Source organism: Pygoscelis adeliae, unplaced genomic scaffold (genome assembly GCF_000699105.1).
Source record: "Pygoscelis adeliae isolate BGI_AS28 unplaced genomic scaffold, ASM69910v1 Scaffold533, whole genome shotgun sequence".
Lineage (NCBI taxonomy): Eukaryota > Metazoa > Chordata > Aves > Sphenisciformes > Spheniscidae > Pygoscelis > Pygoscelis adeliae.
Window position 1 is genome coordinate 189,814 of NW_008824374.1, and position 8,907 is coordinate 198,720.

Sequence of the window (8,907 nt, forward strand, 5' to 3'; positions counted from 1 at the left end):
AGGGCCAAAGCCTCTCTTTCTGTCAGGTGCCAGTTACTGGAGGACGTAGAGAGAGGACAGAGGGACTGTTAGTTCCCACTAACATCATCATCCAGCATGTGTTCCCATGTCATACAACAAGCCTATTAAAGCATGGGCTCCTTTTTCCCCAAATCAGCTTGTGACCATGTCTGCCTCTTGCAAAAATTTGATGAAGCAAAGCAGCAGCCCATGGATATTTCTAAGCATGGAAGGGCAAAATTAAAAAAGGCCAAAAAGAATCCAACATAGCAGAGAATGTTCTTTAGGGATTGATGCAGGCTTGTGTGACTCTCTCATCTGGACAGTGAACGCCCAATTTAGGTATCTGAGGCACCTCCTATCCCATCTATCACTGAAGAGCATTCATAGGCAAAAAAAGCAGCCAGGTGGCCAGGGCCAGAGGTCTCTGCAGGCCATTTTCCTGTGCAAACACTGAAATGTGGCAGGCAGACTAACCACCCCTCTTCAGAGCAAGGCCAGCCTTTGTCGGTGCCAGAGCAGGCAAACTGTGGGCACCTGGATCTTGTGTTGTGACATCAGTGTATCTTCAACTAAGCCTGCACTTAAGGGTCTGTCCATGGAAAAACAAGCTAATAAAATGTAGATTTGCAAGAAATTATCGCTATTAAACCAGGCTACTTTTTCCTCCCACAAAACTAGGTCTCAATTAATGGAAATATTTATTTGGGTGACTTGCAGATTATGTCTCCGTCCAATTAGCTCCATCTCAATGTTCTATTTCTTGCCTTTGAATCAATAAACAGTTCAAGATTTCCTGGAGTCAGAAAATGAATGTCAGTGCCAAGAACTGTGGGTGTATTAAAACCATACCTACAACAATAGCCTCAACAAGGGAGCTCTGCTAATCACTCCCTTGTTTGGCTGGGTGTCTGACAGAGGAGCTAGAAAGCTGAAAGTATATAACACCCCCAATAGAGGAAACCACAGCTTACAGAACCCATGAAAAACATTTACTAACCTCCAGGTACCCTTTGTTCTCTATCCTTCCTGACAAGTACTTTTCTTCAGCACTACATACCTTAGATGCCTTTGCAATAAGATTTGATTGTGGGGCTTATAAGGTGGATCGAGATGAGTGAGTCATTATCTGCCATTTAGCTTTCATTTAATGAAAGGCAAAAAAATCACAAGAAAACAGGACATGGTGTTCCTTTCTATAATTTGGCCGAATTATTCCAGGTTGCTTTCAAAACTGTACAAATCAGACCAAAACTCGTGTGTGTCCATGTGTGCCTGTGCACACAAGCACATGCAGGACTTTGTGTGTGTTGTGCATGGGAGGAAGGGAGTAAAACCACCCAACATCTAAGTGTTTCTGCTGGAGAGTGCTACACACCTTTGCCCCATGCTCAGGGGCATACCTAAGCTGGGAAGTCTTCTGCCTCAGCTGAAATTGGATTCTAAAATGAGAAACAGCAACAAAAAAGAGGTCTACCTCTCCCAGTGCTGACAGACCCAGGCTCCTCGGCAGACCTACTCGTGAAGCTGTTCCAACCTGGAAGCTTTATGGCCATGTTAACATGGCGCCTCTCCACGGGACTTATTAGTTTGGGCGAGGTGCCACGTTAATGCATCTAGAAGGCTGCTAGACTGGAGCTGGCTCGTATCCGGCCAGCTTGGAGAGCATGTGGGCATGCCCTTTCACTCTGACATTGTTAGATCAATTACCACCCAGGCTGATAAAGTCTGAGGCTTACTTACACCATAGAATGTTATACACATAATTTAGACAGCTCAATTAGGAGACTAGTCACTGCAGGTCAGTAGGCTGTTGGGAACAAACACATCAGGGTGATCCAAAAGCAAGGTGGGTTTGGAGACTGCACTCTCCTTTACCTTTACACATGGTCCTCCAAAAAGCCCTGTGCTGACATGCTTAGTCAAGGCATCTCATTTTTGCAGGTCTGCTTGAGTGAAAGCCAGCAACAGCCAGTGGTGGGGAGCTCACAGGGTTGGTGCTAAAGGCATCTTGCGTTGGGATATGATGCCTGCCACAGGTCAGGAGTCCAAGATCTCGGCACATCAGACTGAGAGTGAACAAGAACACTAGGTAAAGATGAACATAGATTAGCCGAGCTGTACAGATCTTAGCATTGCAAGAGGAGAAAGCTTCTGCAAGTCAGGAATAGGTGTGTTAGTGAGATCTAGTTGAGACCCAAAATGTGAAATAAGGGGGTTTCTTGACAGGTTGGACTAAGAGAAATCCAAGTGACCCCAGAAACACAGCAGGGAAACATTAGAGTTTGGCAACAGGGGAGTTAAGATGTACAACAAGAAGTCTACCGTATCACTGACTTGAGGCTGTTCTGCTTTATCATGCCTAGGAAAACAATACCCTTTAAAAAGAAACAAAAACCACAGCAGAAGAGTCAGTGTTGCATGGTCCTTCCATCCACAAGCATGTGCTGCCTGGCTCTTGGCCTCTTCAGAGGCGTTTCCCCACACAGTAAGGTCAGCATGTGTCATTTTCTACTTACCACTGCCTCTAGCACCTCACCCCCACTCCATGGCCTGAGCTGAGCTGTGTCCGTGGCCAGTTCAATCACTTGCTGTTGCCAAGCATGTCCAGCATCCATCTTTGCCATAGTACTGTGTTGCAGCCATGCTGCCGGCCGCCAAGAGGAGAAACCCAAGATGGAGAAAAGGAAGGTGATAGATGCGTTGGGACCTGGCACGTCAGTGGTATGCTGACTTGGCAGTGCTGTGATCATAGCGTTCAGGTTAGCTGTGGCTCTGATTTCAGCCATGCCAGCTGCCTTTTTCAAGAGTGTGCCCTATAGAAATCGCTGTCAGCCACAGGAGATTTTGCAATTCTCAGAATTACTATATTTTAAATGCTTTTGGGGTTTTGTTTTGTTTTTTTCACTGGGAGTTGAAACTGAACTCAGTTCTGTAAACGAAGCTGTTTTTTATTTCTTCCCCTATGACAGCTATACAGCCTCAGGTCATGATCACATCAAATCATCTAAGCTAAGCAATATATGAGCTGGTCAGTGCTTGGGTGGGTGGCCTCCAGCTAGAATCCAGATGGTGAAACAGCACCAAATTAGTGTCCTCTTTTGGCATGATGGGACTGAGAGTTACTTACAGCCTTCAGACATGATACTCCGCTCATGCTCTGATTGCTCCCAGCCCTGGGTAATCCCATTACACTTCTCACAAGCCCAGGGGTCCCATTATGGGTCCAGTTCTGAGCTGAAGCATTTTGCACCCACTGAACACCAGTGTAAGGGATGAGCCCAAGTGCAGAACAATATGGGGTCAGGCCTATTGTTTTTAGTTAGGAGCGGCAGATCAGCGGAGGTGGCTGAGTCTGGCAAATGCAATTTGGATTGTTTCCGAAATTTTTTATTCCTTTTCCTCGCATAGCCTCTGTCTCCTCTACAGAGACACACATCCTAGACCTTGTTGTCCAATAACTCCTAGCAGTTTTGTCCAAATCCCAAAAATCAGGAGGGCCCCTTCTTGTGGAAGTGAGAGGAGGAGGAGGGCTAGGGGAGCACTCACACATGCATCAAAACGCAGTTTTGTCCTCTTCCCTGCCGAAGCAAATGGATGAAAACCGGGCAGGCTGGAGCAGCCCGTCCAAGTTTTGGAGCATCAGCACAGAAAGCCGAGCCAAGAAAGAACACATGGTGGTTGTGTGTTGCAGTGACACTTCAAGAAAAATCGCTTTGAGTCGTGAGCCTGATCACTTAACTGCAGCGGGCACCCTCCCAGATTTCCTGAGTCAAATGTAAATTGCCTGAGGAAACGTCCCCCTCCTGCCCCTCACCCCGGCACCATTCCCCCATCACACACACACTCCCTCTGACTGCACACCCTATGTCTCAAAGCTATTTTACTGTGTTTACAAATTATGAAAATTCTGGTCAGTTAATTATGAAAATATTGGTAAGTCTGTAAGGCTGGCTCCTGGATGGAGCCGAAGCAGAAAGCAGGCTGGAAAGCCCTTGAAAAATGAGCCGCTTTCTCTCTGCTCTTATTGCCAATGGATTTTGTTGTTCTAGGGTATGACTCTGCTAGTCTGCAAAAGCCTCTTTACAAGCTGCAGCTCCGGAGGCCGGGCCGGCAGCGTGATTTACTCTGCCGAGCTGTCCTGCGTTAGCAGGAGGGAGACGGACAAACAGGAGGGTGGTGGGAAGGATGAAGTCTGCTTTCTGTTAGCCCGGTATAAATCTCCGTGCATGGGCCAAAAGCCAAATCTCTAGCTGCAGAATTCAAGGGACGTACCTCAATTCGCACCGGTTTAGTCACTGGTCCCGAATTAACTTCAGGCTCATCTAAATCTGGAGTATTTGTATGAAATGCAGAGGGCTGACTCTGATCCCACTGAGAGGGGTTTTTGCTCTGGTACAGTTCCTTGCCTTCACCAGGATAAATCTTGCTCTGTGTGTTGATATGAGGATCGGGGGAATCGAGTCCGGTTTTGTCTGTGTAGTTACTGCAGATTTTACGTTAGTTTGAGAGGAAGAAGGGCAGGTCCTGCAGAGCCGACTTCTGAAGCCAAGGAAGTTATTTTAGCAGAAAAATTGACCCACTGCTCTGAACTAATTTTCTGTATTTACCTGGTATAATTGAGAGGAAAAAATATTTGCATTCTCAGCCTGTTTTCAATACAGCAGCATTTTTTTCATCGGCTGAGTAGCCAGCCATTGATTTCAAAAGAATTACATCAGGGAATAAAGCTCAGAGAAAAGATAATTTTTCTGCTTTACCTCCTGCCTTATCTTCTCTAAAGAAAACAGGATTTTTTTTTTCAATACTAGTAGAGGGGAAAGACTGTGTGTAAATTTTTTATACCATTTCTTTACATATACAGGTAAATAAAGGAGGATAATATGTGTAAAGTACAGCATATTCGCAGTATGACAAAACTGACCAATTTTCATTGCATTTGGATTATATGTTATGATGATACATTAAAATATAATGCGTAGTGCCACGTATCTTGAACAGTATGAAAATTGATCAATTTTCTAATATGTAACACATGGTTTAGACACTTTTTAATATGTTAGAAATACATATGCTGTGTTCTTTACTAAGAAAAGAAAGAATTTGACTACAAATTTAGAATGTATGTTACATTTTCCTGGAACTATAGGTATTCTAGTTGATTTTATCAGTTATTTCACTAACATTAGCCTTAAGCGTTAAATAAATACAGGTTCATTAATACTGTTTGGATTTAGCAACATGTATCTCAGCACATATGACATTCAATATTAATCTTTAGGAAAGGCAGGGGTTGTGCTTGTGCGCACTGAAATCCTATTGAAGGCAACTCACTCCCGTTGGTGCTCTGTGAAAATCAGGATAGTTATTCTGCTTGCAGTGGCAGCTCCAATAGCAGGTTACTGTTTAAAATAAAAAATCAGAATTTAGAAGCAGGTGATGCAAATAGAGCTATATTTAGTGTTCATGGGAAACACCAGCTAAATGTATTTCTCATTGTGAAATACATTTTCACAGTGTATTTAAATTTTGAAATAAAATTATTTTTCATCAAGTAATACAAATGTCCATTGAAAGAGACAACGGTCCTATTAAAAGATATTTTAAGGTCTAGAGCGTTTCACAGAGAACTAAATTAGCTATCAAAAAGAATAATCATCTAACACGATCAGAACAGTTGACATTAACCTTTTCTAGGGAGAACAAACTTAAAGATTAAAAAAGTCACCTGACTACAGTCATTTATTTAACACAGAAGTACATTTGGAACTAGGGCTACAGTTTAGGAGACAACTTCCTTATCTAACTGAGCAGTGACTTCTTCTGCTGAAAGATGATGCTTGGGAGCAAATCATTGTAATTCCAAGAACAGCCAGGTATACACCACCCAAGAATTCATTGTCATCAGATAATATAAGAACTTTTTCAAGTCAGTACATACCGCAGTTAACTGAAACATTCCGTTTAGATTGCTTTAGAAACATTTTGTTTAGAGTTTCACTTTCTTGTACTATAGTTTGATATTTTTTCCCAAATGAAAACTTATTTTGGACTTTTAAAGAAATGTCAAATTGACATTTTCAATAATTTCTCTCTTTTCACAATGAGAAATACATTTAGCTGCTGTTTCCCATGAACACTTTCAACCAATGTTAGACTGAAAAGTTTCTGAACCAGTTAGTCCTTAAAGAACCATGACACCATGAGCGACCTATGAACACTTCTGCCGAAGACTCGCGGATCACGTTATGAGAACTAAAATGTTAAACCACTGGCAATCTTTAAGCCTGATAGAGTTAAAAGTAGAGTTCTGGCCGCCTTCTGTTCTTGTCGACAGCTCTGGAAAGCTCTTTCCATCAGTATTTTATAGAAAGCATAAGTGGTGTCTTCCTGCAAAAATTCCTTCCTCGTAATTTGTGAGGCTTGCTGGGTTGTGTGTATACTATTTGCTGGCAGAATTGGTTATTAGCGGTTGGGGTTTTTTTTTGGTAATATATGTTTTTGCTGTGTTTTTGTAAAAGTGTCCAGATATTTTGTGGGTTATTATTATTATAAATTATTACACTTGGGTGCATAATGTTCATTCCATTCCATGCACAGTTATCAATTTGCAATTTGTGTGGGATTAAGGGGAATTCTGCCTGCAAAGTCAGTTTAGCAGTGAATAAATCGACCTGGTGCTGTAATTGATGGCCAAACACTACATGCTCCTGAAACTGAATTGCAGTGGAGAACACCTCTCGTGAAAGTACTACTTGGATACAGTGTCAAAAATACCAGCTTGGCCCCATTATTCTAAAGCTAAATTGATCCATATGATTGGAGTATTGCCCAGATATTTTTTTTTTCAAACAATCATTCTGAAATTACCATTATCAATACACTAATGCATGTTGAAGGCTTGTTGGGTCTGACATAGGAAGTGATGTAATAAGGGAACCCTTAATACTCGCGGCCCTCAAACAGGAAACATTTTCCTCGAGGAATAGTATACTTGAAAACTGTAGATTACAATTTAATATTAACCAGATTTCTACATTAAACATGATTTCCGAGAACAATTTGATTTTTCTTTTTTTTTTCCTGCTTCTTCTCTAAATGATCAAAACTGCATCCAACCGCAAGCGGCTCCTGGAATGAGCCCATGGCTGCCTGCAATTTAAATGTCAGCCTCGGCAATTGCAGAGTTACATTGGATCTCTCTTCCAACCCTTGCCACTCACTACTTCCCTGTCAATCTCAATCTGCCTCGGATACCACACGTGTCAGTAAGCCTCATTTTGTCCGCCTTGCCTGGTTAGGTACATTTTGCTTCAGGGGTGTATGGAGGTGTCCCCAGGGTCTTGGTGGTATTGCCAGTTAATACATAGCCAGTACCAGCTGATGGAGTAATGATAACACAGCAGCAATGAAATCCAGTTGTATTTTTGGAGACAAATGGCAAATTGCATAATCTCCACTGCAGCGTGAGGGACAGAATGAAGAAAATTAACAACTGCACAAATATTCCATTTTCTGGACTGACTGGCTACTTGATTCTTCAACTGACCACTACTATTTCTATGTATTTTTTTATGGTCTAGGAGTCCTGTTCATGAGCAGTCATGATGCCAGGCTGTTAACAAACACAGCAAGCAAATAAAGTTGTCTCTGTCTCAAAGAGCTTCCAACGTGAGTGACATTCTGCACAACCCCCAGTACCAACAAATGTGACTAACATCACCTTTCCTGCAGTGTTTGGGTGTCTGCGTGCTCCCAGGGGGAAGGTATCCTTACTGCTCCCTGCAAAGGTCACTGCCAGGAAGCCCTTCAGGCTGAGCCAAACACAATACATCTCACCATCCCCTTCAAAAATCAAGTCAGACCGCACCACTGGTAGCAAGACATGTTTACCAGGTCTGCAAGAATGATGGGTCTAAATATAGCACCTGTTGAAACGGTCCTTACAGAGGGGAAGGAAACGGGATGGCATGGCTGGGGAGAAAGGTAATGCAGAAGTTCCCCGAAATAAACCTTCTGAGCTAATACAGTTTTTCTCTGGAATTGTCTAATTGCTTTCCAGAGGCCTGCTCCTACAAAATAAAACATTTCAAAGAGCCAAAGATTTCAAAACCAAGGAAATCTCTGCAATACAGCCAGCTCCTGCATGTAAAGGTTATTTATGGATGCAAAGGCAAAGAACAAGGGGAACATGGCTGCTGCAAGCTGATGGTTTGATTGGTAGCACCAGTTCTGCTAGGTAACTGCTTCTTAAAACTGCTGAAAAAAACACTTTTTGCCAAAAAGGTCTTCAAAGGTCAGAAACCACGAGGTGGCATTCTGCACTTTGCCTCTGTAATCTGCTGCTCTACAGGCTGAGGAACATGATGGTGGAGTGGGAAAGGAGAGGCACACTTTTTTCGGTGTGGACAAGGTCAATCTCAAAGGTGAACTCCTACACTTTGCATTAGAAGGACTTGAAAGAGGTTCAACAAAAGATATGCAGCAAAGAGCGTTCCCCGAGCTGCTAAGGATAGAGAGGATCCACTAGAAATAGTCTCCCCCGTGCTTTGAAATGCAAGTGCTTTGTTCCTTGCCTGGTTTGAAATGGTCTTCTCTCTTCTCACATGGAAGAATCAAGAATATTGTTTGCCAGCCAGAACTGAAATGTAAACCAGGATCCCCAAAGAGCAGTGTGACAATGTAACACTAATCCATCCCATTTCTGCTGATATGATGCACATGGAGAAGGAGGTTAACCACACTAGTGCCTCCTGCGGTGGGCAATCACTGTAATGTAAATTGTGACCTTCACACAATTGCTCATTGGAAACATTTACATGGAGACTAAATCCCTCCCAGGTTGCATGATAGCACGAGCTTTGTTTTCTTAGGCTGTTGTTCCCCATTTGGCACACAGTACAAAGC